Source organism: Cavia porcellus, unplaced genomic scaffold, assembly GCF_034190915.1.
Source record: "Cavia porcellus strain 051 isolate PalLab524CR breed Dunkin Hartley unplaced genomic scaffold, mCavPor4.1 scaffold_29, whole genome shotgun sequence".
In the NCBI taxonomy this organism is placed as follows: Eukaryota; Metazoa; Chordata; class Mammalia; order Rodentia; family Caviidae; genus Cavia; species Cavia porcellus.
Window position 1 is genome coordinate 6,686,260 of NW_026947512.1, and position 16,060 is coordinate 6,702,319.

The window sequence follows — 16,060 nt, forward strand, 5'->3', positions numbered from 1 at the left end:
AGACCCAACTGAAAAAGAGAACTACAGACCAATCTCCCTAATGAACACAGATGCAAAAATCCTCAATAAAATATTGGCAAATAGGATGCAGCAAATCATCAAGAAGATTATACACCTGACCAAGTGTGATTCATCCCAGGCATGCAGGGATGGTTCAACATACGCAAATCAATAAATGTAATCCACCATATCAATAAAGCCAAAAGTAAGAATCACATGATCATTTCCATAGATGCAGAAAAAGCTTTTGATAAGGCCCAACACTCATTCATGATAAAAACCTTACAGAAAACTGGAATAGATGGTCTTTACTTCAATATGATAAAGGCCATCTATGACAAACCAACAGCTAGAATCATATTAAATAGCCAAAAACTGAAGGCTTTTACCTTAAAATCAGGCACAAGACAAGGATGTCCCTTATCACCACTCCCACTCAACATAGTACTGGAAATACTAGCCAGAGCAATTAGACAAGAGAGAGAAATAAAAGGGGTAAAGAACATGATACTCTACATAGAAGACCCCCAAAATTCCATTGAAAGACTCCTAGATATAATAAATAAATTCAGCAATGTGGCTGGTTACAAAATCAATACTCAAAAATCAATAGCATTCCTATACAATAATAACAAAATCACTGAGAGAAATATAAGAGAAGCCACACCCTTCACACTAGCAACTGAAAAAATGAAATATTTAGGAATTACTCTCACGAAAGAAGTGAAAGACCTATACAGGGAAAATTATAATACACTGAAAAAAGAAATTGAAGATGATCTCAGAAAATGGAAAGACATTCCTTGCTCATGGATAGGAAGAATAAATATTGTGAAAATGGCCATTCTCCTAAAACTCTTATACAGATTCAATGCAATCCCAATAAAAATACCATCAACATACCTCATAGATCTAGAGAAATCATTCCTAAAATTCATCTGGAGCGAGAAGAGACCTAGAATAGCAAAGACAGTTCTAAGCAACAAAGACAAGACAGGAGGCATCAAAATCTGTGACTTGAAGTTATACTACAAAGCAACCGTAGTAAAATCAACATGGTACTGGAATCAAAACAGAGCCGAAGATCAATGGAATAGATAAGAAGATACAACCAAAACTACAAACAACTCAACCCCCTTATCTTTGATAAAGGAGCCAAGCAGGTTCACTGGAAGAACGACAGTGAATTTAATAAATGGTGTTGGAAAAACTGGCTCTCCATTTGCCGAAAACTAAAACTAGACCCATGCCTATCACCATGTACTAAATTAAAATCTAAATGGATCAAAGATCTGAATATTAAAACAGAAACACTATCTACTGGAAGACAAATTGGTTAGAAACCTTGAAGACATAGGGGTAGGTAGAGAATTCATGAACAGGAATCAAACTGCATGGGAAATACTTCCCAGAATCAATAACTGGGATCACTTCTTATTAAAAAGTTTCTGCATGTCAAAAGAAATCTCCAGCATAGTGAAAAGAAAACCCACAACCTGGGAAAAAATCTTAGTGAACACTCTCTCAGACAAAGGACTTCTGTCTAAAACATATAAAGAGTTAAAAGAAATCAGAACCCCCAAATTCAAAGATCCAATCCAAAAATGGGCATCTGAGATTAATATACACTTCTCAGATGAAGAAATACAAAGGCAAATAAATACATGAAAAAATGTTAATCATCATTACTCATTAGAGAAATGCAAATTAAAACCACACTGAGATTCCATCTCACTCTTGAAAGAATGGCCAGGATCAAGAAAATCATCAACAACAAATGCTGGAGAGGCTGTGGGGAAAAAGGAACTGTCCTGCACTGTTGGAGGGAGTGTAGACTGGTGCAACAATTGTGGAGGTTAATCTGGAGATTTCTCAAAAAGCTGGGATTGGAAGCCCATTTGTTTCAGCGATTTCACTTCTAGGCGTATTCCCAGAAGAACTGAAAGCATCATACCACGGTGATATATGTGCACCTATGTTCATAGCAGTACCATTTGTAATCGCCAGATCTTGGAAACAACCCAAGTATCCATCAACTGAGGAATGGATTAAAATAGTTGTGGTATTTTTATACAATGGAGTACTACTCAGCTATAAAGAAGGATCACATTGAGATATTTATAAATAAATGGACGCAGCTTGAGACCATACTCATATGTGAAATAAATCAAACTCACATGTATGAATACTGAATAGTTTCCCTATTGTAAGAAATGATTCAAATATATAAAAGTCTGTGGTAATCATGATTCCCATTATGTGGTTTTGAAGCCTTATAAAGTTTTCATTCATTAATTTGAATGGCTTTATTCTGGGCTGTTTGATATTATTGCCTGTGATGATATGAACAGCTAATTTGAAGAAAACAAGACAGCATAATAGCTAATGCTGTTTAATACTATCTTGTTTTGAAGTCCCACCAAACTGTTGCTCTTCTGTCTCCATTGGTTTTATCATGTTGTATCTTATGGGATTTTATTACATGTGATAATATAAACAAAAATTTTTATAGGCAAAGAGATAATATAGAAACCATTGTTCATTTTCCATTAGCTGGTTCTAAATACCCTGTAATACTTTCATCCACTTGAATGGTTTCACACTGTCTTGATACGTTTGATGTTATAGTATACGAAGTTATATTCAAATATTTCAAGGAAAGAGACACTATGGTAATTACTATTAAGTCGGGTTATCTTGTGGTGAAACACTAGGTTGCTGAAATTGTCATGCTTTGACCATGTATTGTTAGGTTGTTATGTCTTCTTTTATCTCAATCTCCCCCTTATTCATAAAAAATTTTATTTATTTTATTATTTTTTAATTAAGGGGAAAAATTAGCAGATATATTACAGTAACTTTTTTGATTTCCTATTAACTTGATTTGAAGCCCTGTATTACTCCCATTATCTTATTTTGACTGATTTTACTCTGTTCCTTTCTGTTTGATAGTATCAAGTTTGAGGGTATAGGCAACTACTTTGAAGGCAATAAGATTCACTATGACGCCCATTCTGGTTTAACTATTATCTTCTTTTGAATTCCTGTAATGTTTCCAATGTTTACATTTTATTGGTTTTGTTCTTTACTGTTTTGTTCAATTTTATTATAACTGATGATATAGGCAATTCTTTTTAAGATAGCAAGAGGCATTATGGTAACCGTTGTTGATCACCTTGTATTTTGCTTTCACATTATCTATTATGTCCATCCTTTTGATTTGACTGACTCTGTTTTGTTATGTCACATTTGGTTTTATTCTCTTCAAAAAAAAGTAAAAGAACTTTGGGAGAAATAAAACCCAAAATGTGTAATTGTCATTGTACAAAAGAGAGGAAAAGAAAGTGCTCTAAAGGATATAACTGCATGTATATTTAAGTGTATAAGATAGATAACCACATTACTGAGTTCTTGTTGGATCATTGAACAGAACTGTTTGCAGTCTCACTGTTTGAATGTCCACCTTGTATGCTTTAATCCTGTAACTTGAACAACTATTTTTAAGATGACAATATGTAATCTATTAACTAGTGATTTCTTATCATTTTTTTGGTAATACTGTATTACTTGTACCCTGATACTGTTGTGTTTTTTTTTTTGTTTGTTTGTTTAAATAAAAATTTTCTTTAAATAAAAATTTTAAAAAAGAAAAGAAAAAGGGAAAGGAAAAGAAAGAAAGCTAAAAGTAAACAATAAAGAAGAAAAGAAAAACAAAAGGGGCAGCCCTGGCTGCCTGCCTCTGTTGCGGGAGTCTTTGTCCCTAAGTGCAGTGCTGGTTCCCCTGACTTACCACCTGTCGGCTCACGTTGTTATGGATGCCTCGGACTCTCCCACCGGTCCAGCGGTCCATCGTGTCCATCGAGCTGGAGCCCTCCTGTGGCCCGGGCCAGCACCTGGACTGCTCTCCCTGGACTGACTGGTTGCAGGTGCTGGGTTCCTCGTGGTCAGCTGCGTGTCTCGCCATGTAAGGGGAGCAGCCAGTCACCGGATCCCAGCCAGGCTGCGGCCAGTCCGCGAGTGCTTTCTTAATTGCTAATTCAGTCTGTTTTCTTCTTCTTCCTTTATTTCATGATTGTCAGTCTTTTGCGTTCCCTCCTCCGTTTTGTTCTTTTCTTTTTTTGTTTGACTTTTTATTTTATGATATTTTAGAGATATGTAATGATAGCACTCATCACAGGGAGTGTGTATCTGTAATGAGGTCTCTTGCTTCTTTTTTCCCACTTTCCTCCTCTCACTTCAACTTCATTCCCTCTTTTCCTTTTTTTTGGCACTGGGGATCAAACACAACCTCGCACTTGCCGAGCAGGCACTTACACCACAGAGCTAAATGCCCGGCTCCTCTTTATTCACAAAAGCTTTGTTTCTGGCTTTCCCTTCTGTTCTTACTTTTTTGGTCCCTGTTTTCCTTTCCCCCTTCCCCTAAATTTTTCTGTTTCTTCTTGAATGAACTTCGGTAGCCAACGTCTTTCTACATTAAAACATACTCGGAAGTTTTTAATTTTAAAAACTTATTACGATAAAGGATACATTGCCATCGATCCCCATCAAAATACGATGCTCAGCCTACTTCTTTCACTCCAAGCACATTTATTCCACAATTTTTGGTATTTTTAAAATTAATTAATGTTTTTATTGGTACGTAATTGCAGTACATAATGTCCCCATTCCTTATGCAGAGAAGGTTTTGTGAGGATCTTTCTTTTTGGTAGGATTTGTCCATTTTATCTAGATTATTCAGTTTTTTTATTGTTCAATTATTTATAACATTCCTTTATGTCTTAGTTACTTATCACTTAAACAAAATACCAGACACCTATAATTTAAAGGAGAAAAAGTTAAGTTTGGTTCACGTTTTAGAAGTTTCAGTCCTTGTGTATGGTCAGCTAACCTGGTGGATGGGTCTGGGCAGAAGGAAGCTGCTTTCATCATGGTGGACAGGAAGTAGAGAGGGACAGCGGGAATGGAGTTAGGGGACACCTTACCAGGTCATACTTCCAGTGACCCACTTCCCCTGACCTAGCCTCACGTCACATTTAGCTATAATGCACCCATAATTCAATCATCTTTCAAAAGCCCTGCTTATGAACACATAAGGCTCTTGGGGACATCTAGATATAAACCATAACATTACACCCCTGACTCCCAAGATTCATATGCATCACTTTATGCAAAATGCATCTAGTCCATCTTTAAGAGTCACCGAAGTCTTTTTTTTTTTTTTTTTTTTAATTTAAGAGGAAAAAGAGAAAAACACAAAACAAACCAAAGCGGTGTAAGGGTACACGTAATACAGAACTACAAAAAAACAAAACAAAACAAAACAAACAAAACAAACAAACAAAAAAAAACATAACAGTAAGAAATCACCTGTTAGTAGATTACATATTATCATCTTGAAAATAGTTCCTCAAATCACAGTATCAAAGAATACAAGGTGGACATTCAAACAGGGAGACTGCAAACAGCTGTGTTCAATGATCCAAAAACATTGATATAGTCAGCTATTTAACACCCCTAAACACACTTGCTGTTATATCCGTTAGAGCTCTTTTTCTTTTTTTTTTTTCCTCTCTTTTTTACAACAAAATTTACACATTTTGGATTTTATTACTCCTTAGTGCTTATTACTTTTTTTGGTGGGGGGGAGAATACAGTCAAATATGGCAAAACAAAGCTGTCAGTCAATACCAAGGATAGATATAGCACATGGTGTAGAACAGAGTACAAGTTTATCAACAATGGTTATCAACGTTGTCTCTTGTTTCCTTAAAAAGAATTGTCTATCTCATTAGATATTATAAAGTTGGATAAAACAGTAGAGAACAAGACCAATAAAACTTAGGCATTGTAAACATTACAGGACTTCCAAAGAAGACAATAGTCAAACCAGAATGGGTATCTTAGTGAATCTTATTGTCTTCAAAGTAGTTGCCTATGTCTTCAAACTTGATACTATCATATAGAATGGAACAGAGTCTAATCAGTCAAAACAAGATCGTGGGAGTACTACAGGACTTCAAAACAAGTTAATAGGAAATCAAAAAGAGTTACTATTTATATATCCTAATTTTTTGAATTTTTTCTTTAATTAAGACAAACATAAGAAATGACTAAATATTTTTTTTAAAACAATAAGGGGGAGATTGAGATAAAACAGGACATAACAATATAACAATAGAGGTCACAGCATGACTGTTTCAACAACCTAGTACTTCACCACCATATAACCTGACTTAATAGTAGTTACCATAGTGTCTTTTTCCTTGAAATATTTGGATAAAACTTCATATACTCTAGCTTCAAATATTTTCATATCAAGAAGCCCAGAATAAAGCCTTTCTAATTAATGAGTGAAAACTTTATAAGGCTCCAAGGCCACCCAATGGGGAATCATGATTACCACATATTTTTATATATTTGAATCATTACTTACATTAGGGAAACTATTCGGTATTCACACATGCGAGATTGATTTATTTCACTTATGAGTATGGTCTCAAGCTGCGCCCATTTATTGATAAATATCTCAATGTGATCCTTCTTTATAGCTGAATAATACTCCATTGTATAGAAATACCACAACTTTTTTATCCATTCCTCTGTTGATGGACACTTGGGTTGTTTCCAAGATCTGGCGATTACAAATTGTGCTGCTATAAACATAGGTGCACATATATCACTGTGGTATGATGCTTTCAGTTCTTCTGGGAATATGCCTAGAAGTGGAATAGCTGGAATAAATGGGATGTCCAGTCCCAACTTTTTGAGAAATCTCCAGACAGATCTCCACAAAGGCTGTACCAGTCTACACTCCCACCAGCAGTGCAAGAGAGTTCCTTTTTCCCCACAGCCTCTCCAGCATTTGTTGTCGGTTTTCTTGATCCTGGCCATTCTTTCAGGAGTGAGATGGTATCTCAGTGTGGTTTTAATTTGCATTTCTCTAATGACCAATGATGATGAGCATTTTTTCATGTATTTATTTGCCATTTGCATTTCTTCATCTGAGAATTGCGTATTCATCTCAGATGCCCATTTTTGGATTGGATCTTTGAATTTTGGAGGTCTGAGTTTCTTTAATTCTTTGTATGTTTTAGACAAGAGGCCCTTGTCTGAGAGAGAGTTCACTAAAATCTTTTCCCAGTTTGTGGGTTTTCTTTTCACTATGCTGGAGATTTCTTTTGACATGCAGAAACTTTTTAATAAGAAGTGGTCCCAGTTATTGATTCTGGGAAGTATTTCCCGTGCGGTTTGAGTCCTGTTCATGAATTCTTTACCTACTCCTATGTCTCCAAGGTTTCTACCTAATTTGTCTTCTAATAGATTTAGTGTTTCTGTTTTAATATTCAGATCTTTGACCCATTTAGATTTTAATTTAGTACATGGTGATAGACATGGTTCTAGCTTTAGTTTTCGGCAAATGGAGAGCCAGTTTTTCCAGCACCATTTATTAAAGAGACTGTCGTTCTTCCAGTGAACCTGCTTGGCTCCTTTATCAAAGATAAGGTGGTTGAGTGTGTTCCTAGTTGTGGTTGTATCTTCTAATCTATTCCACTGATCTTCGGCTCTGTTTTGATTCCAATACCATGTTGATTTTACTACTGTTGCTTTGTAGTATAACTTCAAGTCAGGGATTGTGATGCCTCCTGCTTTGTCTTTGCTGCTTAGAATTGCCTTTGGATTCTAGGTCTCTTCTGGTTCCAGATGAAATTTAGGAGTGATTTCTCTAGATCTATAAGGTATGTTGATGGTATTTCTATTGGGATTGCATTGAATCTGTATAACAGTTTTGGGAGAATGGCCATTTTCACAATGTTTGTTCTTCCTATCCATGAGCAAGGGATGTCTTTCCATTTTCTGAGATCATCTTCAATTTCCTTTTTCAGTGTATTATAATTTTCACTGTATAAGTCTTTCACTTCTTTCGTAAGAGTAATTCCTAAATATTTCATTTTTTTGCTTGCTAATGTGAATAGTCCAGTTTCTCTTATTTCCCTCTCTGTAATTTTGTTGTTCGTGTATAGGAATGCTATTGATTTTTGAGTATTGATTTTGTATCCAGCCACATTACTGAATTTATTTATTGTATCTAAGAGTATTTCAATGGAGTTTAGGGGGTCTTCTATGTAGAGTATCATGTCATCTGCAAACAATGACAACTTAACTTCTTCTTTTCCTATCTTTACCCCTTTTATTTCTCTTTCTTGCCTAATTGCTCTGGCTAGTACTTCCAGTACTATATTAAATAGGAGTGGTGATAAAGGACATCCTTGTCTTGTGCCCGATTTTAAAGTAAAGGCTTTCAATTTTTGGCCATTTAGTATGATGCTGGCTGTTGGTTTGTCATAAATGGCCTTTATTATATTGAGGTAAAGACCATTTATTCCAATTTTCTGTAAAGTTCTTATCATGAATAAGTGTTGAACCTTATCGAAGGCTTTTTCTGCATCTATAGAAATGATCATGTGATTCTTATTTTTGGCTTTATTGATATGGTGGATTACATTTATTGATTTGCGTATGTTGAACCATCCTTGCATTCCTGGGATGAATCCCACTTGGTCATGGTGTATAATCTTCTTGATGATTTGCTGGATCCTATTTGCCAATATTTTATTGAGGATTTTTGCATCTGTGTTCATTAGGGAGATCGGTCTATAGTTCTCTTTTATAGTTGGGTCTTTCTCAGGTTTTGGTACTAGAGTCATATTTGCTTCCAGGAATGACTTAGGAAGGATTGCTTCCCTTTCAATTTCATTGAATAGTTTGAGGAGTGTCGGCATTAGGTCTTCTTTATATTTCTTGTAGAATTCTGCAGTGAATCCATCTGTGCCTGGGCTCTTCTTGGTGGGTAAGGCCTTAATTACATTTTCAAGTTCATTAGCAGAGATTGGGTTATTCAACAGTTTTATATCCTCTTGATCTAGCTTTGGTACTTCATATGCTTCTAAGAATCTGTCTATTTCTTCTGTGTTATCAAACTTTTGAGAGTAGAGGTTTTCGAAATAGGTGTTGATGATCCTCTGTATTTCTATTGGGTCTGTAGTGATTTCTCCTTTTTCATTTCTTATTGCATGAATTTGAGCTTTTTCTTCCCTTTTTTTTTTAATAAGGTTGGCTAGGGGCTTATCGATTTTATTTATTCTTTCAAAGAACCAACTCTTTGATTCGTTGATTCTTTGGATTGTTTTCTTAGTCTCTATTGCATTGATTTCTGCTCTGATTTTTATAATTTCCTCTCTTCTTTTGGCTTTGGGCTTGACTTGCTCTTCTTTTTCTAGCTGTTTGAGGTGTAGCATCAAGTTATTTATTTGTATTCGTTCTGTTTTCCTGATGTGGGAACTCAGTGCAATAAATTTTCCTCTCAGAACGGCTTTCATTGCATCCCACAGATTCCGGTAAGTTGTATCTGCATTTTCATTTTCTTTTAGGTATTGTTTAATTTCTTCTTTAATTTCTTCTGTGACCCACTGATTACTCAAGAGTGTGTTATTTAGTTTCCATGTGTTTGCGGAATTTTTGCAGTATCTTTTGTCATTAATTTCTAATTTCAGAGCGCTATGATCCGATAATATGCAAGGGATGATTTCAACTCTTTTGCATTTGCTTAAATATGTTCTGTGAGCTAATATATGGTCTATTTTAGAAAATGATCCATGTACTGCTGAGAAGAATGTGTATTCTGATGTTGTTGGGTGGAACATTCTGTATATGTCTATCAAACCCATTTGTTCACAGGTGTGATTCAGTTCTGTTATTTCTTTGCTGATTTTCTGTCTGGTTGATCTGTCCCTTGGTGTCAGTGGTGTATTAAGGTCTCCTGTTACAATTCTGTTACTGATAATTTGAGTTTTCATTTCTGTTAATAATTGTTTTATATAACTGGGTGCTCTGGAGTTTGGTGCATATATATTTAAGATAGTTATCTCTTCCTCTTGGAGTTTTCCCCTTACGAGTATGTAGTGACCTTCTTTGTCCTTTATGGTCATTGTTGGTTTAAAGTTCACGTTGTCTGCAAACAGAATGGCTACTCCTGCCTTTTTTTGGATTCCTGCTGCATGGAGAATTGTTTTCCATCCTTTGACTTTCAGTCTGTGAGTATCCTTCTGGGTTAGATGGGTTTCCTGTAAACAGCATATGGTTGGATTTTGTTTCTTGATCCATTCTGCTAGTCTGTTTCTTTTGATTGGTGCATTGAGACCATTTACATTAATGGTTATTACTGTTAAATGCTGGTTAATTGTAGGAATGTTATCTCTCTGCTGTTGCATCTTTATCTTTCTGTTCTGTTTAATTATTTGCTTTGCTTAGTGGTTTTTTCCTTTGTGTATCTAAACTGTCTTTCAATATTTTTTGAAGGGTTGGTTTGGTGTTCATGAAGTTCTTCAGCTGTTCTTTGTCATGGAAGTATCGTATTGCACCATCTATTTTGAATGATAGTTTTGCAGGATATATCAGTCTTGGTTGGAAATCATTTTGCTTTAGGATCTGGAATACTTCACTCCATGCTCTTCTTGACTTTATCGTTTGTGCTGAGAAGTCTGCTGTGATTCTGATAGGTTTTCCTTTATAAGTGATCTGTCTTTTCTCTCTGACAGCTTTTAATAATCTATTCTTGTGTTGGATTTCTGGGATGGTGATTATTATATGTCTGGGTGTAGTTTTATTTTGGTTATGACTGTTTGGAGTTCTATATGCTTCACTGATCCTGATGTCAGTTTCTGATCTCATGCTCGGGAAATTTTCAGCTATTACTTCTCTAAATATCCTCCTGACATCCTTCATGTTGTCTCCCTCTCTTTCATTAATCCCTATCATTCTTATGTTATTCTTCTTTGCATCGTCTTGCAGTTGTTGAATTGTTGTTTCCTGATTCCTTGTTATTTTCAAAAGATCTTTCCTTTCCTGTTCACTAGCTGCAATCCTGTCTTCAAGGTCTGAAATTCTATCTTCACTTTCATCAGGGCGGTTTTTACAACTTTCAGTGGAGTTTTTTATTTCCTGTATATCTCTGTGCATCTGCATTATGTATTCTGTTTGTTTCTTATATTGCTCGTCTAGGGATTCTATCTTTTTGTTTAGTTCCTCCAATTTTTTATCTGTGTTTTCTTTAGATATATTTAGAATCTCTTTCATTTCTTTTATCATTTCTTCTTTTATCTGGGAGATTATTTCGAGTTTGAATTTCTTTAAAGCTTCCTGGAGTTGCTTGTCAATTTCAGTGGCTATTGTGTCCGATATATGAGGTGGATGGGATATATTTTCTTCTATATACATCGCTCCTAGAGTTTCTTGAGATGGGCTGGAGGTTTGAGGTTGTAATTTGGTCTTTCGTTTTGTCATTTTCCTATATTTCTGTGTTTCAAGTGTTATTTGAAAGCTTCCTCAGGATCTGTTGAAAATCCCCTTCTATGTTTGGAGCTACTGAGACTCTGGCACCGCGCTACCCCAAGCCATTGGGCCTACAGAACCAGTGGCCCTCCTCTGCCTGCTCAGAACTCCGCAGTTCCAGACAAGCTGGGCCTCAGGGACACTGTGCGCCCACCTGCCCCTTGGAAGCTCCACAGTTCTTCAATCGCAGCCGGGTTAGGGTACTCACCACAGGCCGCAGTGCTTCAGGAACCTGTGGACCCTCCCTGGTTGCAGAGATATCCACAGTCCTCCAGACACATGGAGAGGCCGATGCAGGCACCCCAAATCTGCCCAGCTCCTCCTCTGCAGACCAATGGCCAGGCGCGGCAGCTAAACAGGCTGGGCTAGGCTGATAGTGTGGGCCCGCCCACCCGTTGGTAGCTCAGCAATTCTCCAAGTGTAACCGGAATGGGGAGGCTGATGTGGAAGCCTCAAACCCACCTCTCCCCTTCACTGCACCTGGAAGCCTGGGGGAACTCCAGCAGTCTGGGCGGAGATATCCAGAGTCCTCCAGACACGCAGAGAGACCGGTGAGGGCACCCCAGATCTGCCCAGCTCCTCCTCTGCAGACCTATGGCCAGGCGCGGCAGCTAAACAGGCTGGGCTAGGCTGGTAGTGTGGGCCAGCCCACCTATCGGGAGCTCAGCAGGTCTCCAAGTGAAGCCGGAATGGGGAGGCTGATGTGGAAGCCTCAAACCCACCTCTCCCCTTCACTGCACCTGGAACCCTGGGGGAACTCCAGCAGTCTGGGCGGAGATATCCAGAGGAGTCACCAAAGTCTTAGCAGCTCGATCATTGATGTAAAATCCAAGTCCAACATCTTCTCTGGACCCAAAACTAACTGTTTAAAAATAAATAAAAACAAAAGTTAAATACTTCCAACATACAATGGCACAGGATAAACATTCTCTTTCTAAAAAAAGTAGGTGAATAAAAAGAAACTAGACCAAAGAAAGACCAAGACCCAATAGATAAAACGTTAAATCCCGTGACTCTTGTGTCCAGGATTCAGAGCAAGTTGTGGTAACAATATGTGAATTCCAAAGAGCTTGAGTGACCCCCACACCTGTGACTTTGCTGGTTGCACCTGATTCCTAGTACAAAATTTTGTCTGGGTAACTTTCTTCATTGCTAAGGCACAATGTCTGGTGCCCACAACTTAAAGGAGTAGAGATTTGTCGCATATGTCTTAGAGGTTTAAGACCACAGTTGGCTGGCTTTATGAGAGAAGTGGCATGGCACAGGGGCATAGAAACAAAGTCCTGCTCAACTCATGGCAGCCAGCAAGCAGAGAGTGACAGCAAGAGCCAGGGAGGGAGACACACGTCCTTCCAGGTCATCCCCCAGTGACACGCTTCTTCCTGCCAGACCCCGTCTCCTGACAGCCAGGCAGCTATCTGCTCCCATAGCTCAGTGACTGTCCCCAAACCCTGTCTGTGCACAGGAGGCTCTTGGGGGACTTCATAATACTTTTATTTCTATAAAGTTAGTAAAAACTCCTCCTCTTTCACGCCCGATTTTAGCAGTTTGAATTTGTTCTCTTTTCTTCATCAGTCTTGCTAAAGACTTATTACTTTTCTGGATCTTTTTCAAAAAGCAGTTACAAATTTCATTGATTCTATTTTATTACTAGCCCTGCAATTCTTATTCTTTTTTCTTTCTTCTTGCTTTGGGTTTAGTTTGCCTTTTTTCCATGAAAGGTCAGATCTTTTTTTCTTAAAAATATAGGTGCTTACAGTTAGAAGTTTTTCTCTAAGCCCTGTTTTCACTGCATTCCATAAGTATTGATATGGTTTTTTCATTTTCACTTATTTCAAAATATTTCTAACATTCTATGTGATTTGTCTCTGTACTCATTAGTAGTAATTCAAGAGTTTGTTGTTTAATGTCTTCATGTTTATGAATTTCTCAAATATATTGCTATTATTATCCAATTTGATTCCATTATAATCAGAGAAAATGCCTTTTGTTGTGTAAAACGTTTAGAGTTTATTGAGGCTTATCTTGTGGCTTAACATATTGTCTATTGTGGAGAACATTCCATGTGCACTAGAGAAAAATGTGTAGTATGCTGGAGTGTTCTATAAATGTACCCTGCTTATGGGACTATTCAAGTCTTTCATGCTCATGGATAGTTTTCTATTATTGGAAATGGGGTATTAAAAATTTCATCTTTTATTGTACAGTTTTCTTTCTTTCGTTTTTTCTTTCCAAGGTCTTGCTATGCAGTTCAGGCCTGGACTCTGTGTAACCCAGGCTGGCCTCAAACTTGAGGTGATCCTTCTGCCTCAACCTCTCAAACACAGATTATAGGCATTTGCCACCATGCCTGGCTTGTTTAATTTTTTATTTTTCCTTCATTATGTCACTCTCTGCCTCATGTACTTTGCAGTTATTAGTACAGTTTTAACATGCAAATATACAGGGAAAACTTGTAAAATTTTACCATTAAATATGATGTTTGCAGAAGATGTTTTTGTAGGTGATCTTTTCTACAGAGGGAAACTTTTCAACTTGTATTTTGTTTAATGGTTTTGCATCTTCCCACTTTAGTCCCTATGCCATTTTATATTGTGACATTGTTACTCTCTCATGAAGAGGCAGATCTTCATTTTCTTGAACCTAGCTGAGCTGAGTACTTGCCAATAGAATATGGTGAAAGCGATGTTGAATGAATTCCAAAGTCTAATCCTCAAAGCTTGCAATTTCTGCCCTCTCTTCTTCGAGTCCTGAGACTATTTTGGGGTAAGAAAACCAGGATGAAGACAACGTGGGAAAAGTGCATCACTTCTGCCATATACTGTCAATTAGAAGGACATTCTTTAGTACCAGTGTCGTGTCATTTCTCAATCCGTACTACAGAGTAACTCCTTGGGGTCCCAGCTTGAGGCAAAGGATAATTTAACAGCACCTACACCTTAGGAGAGCCTTAGATAAAACCATGACTTCAGCTTTTGATGTCTAACCAGTATTATCAGATATCCTCAGTGACCCCCACCCCCCGAAAGAAAATGCATCTTTTCTGATTTCTGTCTTCTCTTGGGGCTTAAACTAGTAATTTCTGATTACTTTGATGCTTTTGAGATTTCAAACATATTTTATCCAGCTTTTTAGTTTTCTTCACTTAATATGACAGGAGGAAGGGTCTGAATTGCTTAATCTGCCATTTTTTAAAACTAATTTTTTATTTTTTAATAGTTTTTATTTTAAAGAAAATAAAACCAAGCAAAATCAAGCAGAATAAAGCCAATCAAAACAAAGCAGTGTGACACAGGACTTCAAAAGAAGATAATAGGAAATCAACAATGGTTACATAATGTCTCTTGTTGTCTTCAAAATAGCTGCCCATGCCTTCAGATATAATAAAATCAAGCAAAACAGAATAGAATAGAGCCAATATAAACAAAACAATGAATGCAATAAAGGACTTCAAAACAAGATAATAGTAAATCCAAAATAGCTACCATATTATATCTTGTTATCTTTGAAATAGCTGCCCATGCCATTAGATATAATAAAATCAAACAAGACAAAACAAAATAAAACCAAACCAAACAAAACAATGAAAATGATTCAGGACTTTAAAACAAGATAATAGAGAATTAACAATGGCTACCACCTTCAGAAGGAGATCCCGCATACATGCTATACTGCATCTTGTTATCCTCTAAATAAGTGATCAGATTAGGCCTGCAGAATTAATGAAACACTACTGCAAGCATTAAGTTGTATTTTACTTCAACAGCTATCCAGATCAGTAGGTAGCTCACAGGGATTGGGGTGGGGTGGGGAACCTTGGCTTTTCTTGTCTCCCAGCCTGCATGCCAGGAGGGACTGGCATCTGGTTGTCCTGCCTGTGGCCCGCACATGGCACTCACAGGAAGTGGCTGGCTTCTTTTTCGCCTCCCTGCAGCCTGTGAATGTTGACTGCTTAATCTGCTGTTATCAGAAGCAAAAGCTCCCCATTAGCAGAAGCATGTGTAAATGGTTGTCTTAATCTGAGAGGATTTATTTTACATGAGAACTTTTTTCTTTTTGCTAAAAACATATAGGGTTATATCAAAAAAAATAATTACCTATATCCCTTCCTTTCTTTCTTAAGTGCCTTTTAGTAAAGCAACCTGTTAAATTTTTTTATTGCTTTTCCTTGTAAAATTAAGGGACTATACAGACAGGGGCCTCATTGCTTAATAAGAGCAGATGAAACTCAGACCTTAACCTAGGATCCTTAACCAGTGGAAACAGCTGCTCCTCCCTTATCTGAGGTGGTGCTTCCTTTCTTCCAAGGCAGTTTTATGTTAACAATGTATTGGGGAGGTCTTGCTTAAAGACAGGTACATTTGGTGTAAGCTGAGATATTGTAATGGACTGAATATTCACACACACACACACCCTTCAGTTAACTGTTGAAATGCCAGTCCCCAAGGTATAGTATTAGGAAGTGGGGGGTCTTTGGTAGGTATAAAGTTGTGAGGGCAAAGCTCTTGCTATCAGAATTAGGGCCTTTACAACTGAGATCCCAGGAAGGTTGTTTGTCTCTTCTACCATGGGAACCTCCACCCAACACTGAATTGGGATATCCCAGCCTACAGGACTGTGAGAAATAAGTTTCTATATTTACAGTCATCCAACCAATTGCATTGTGCTAGCA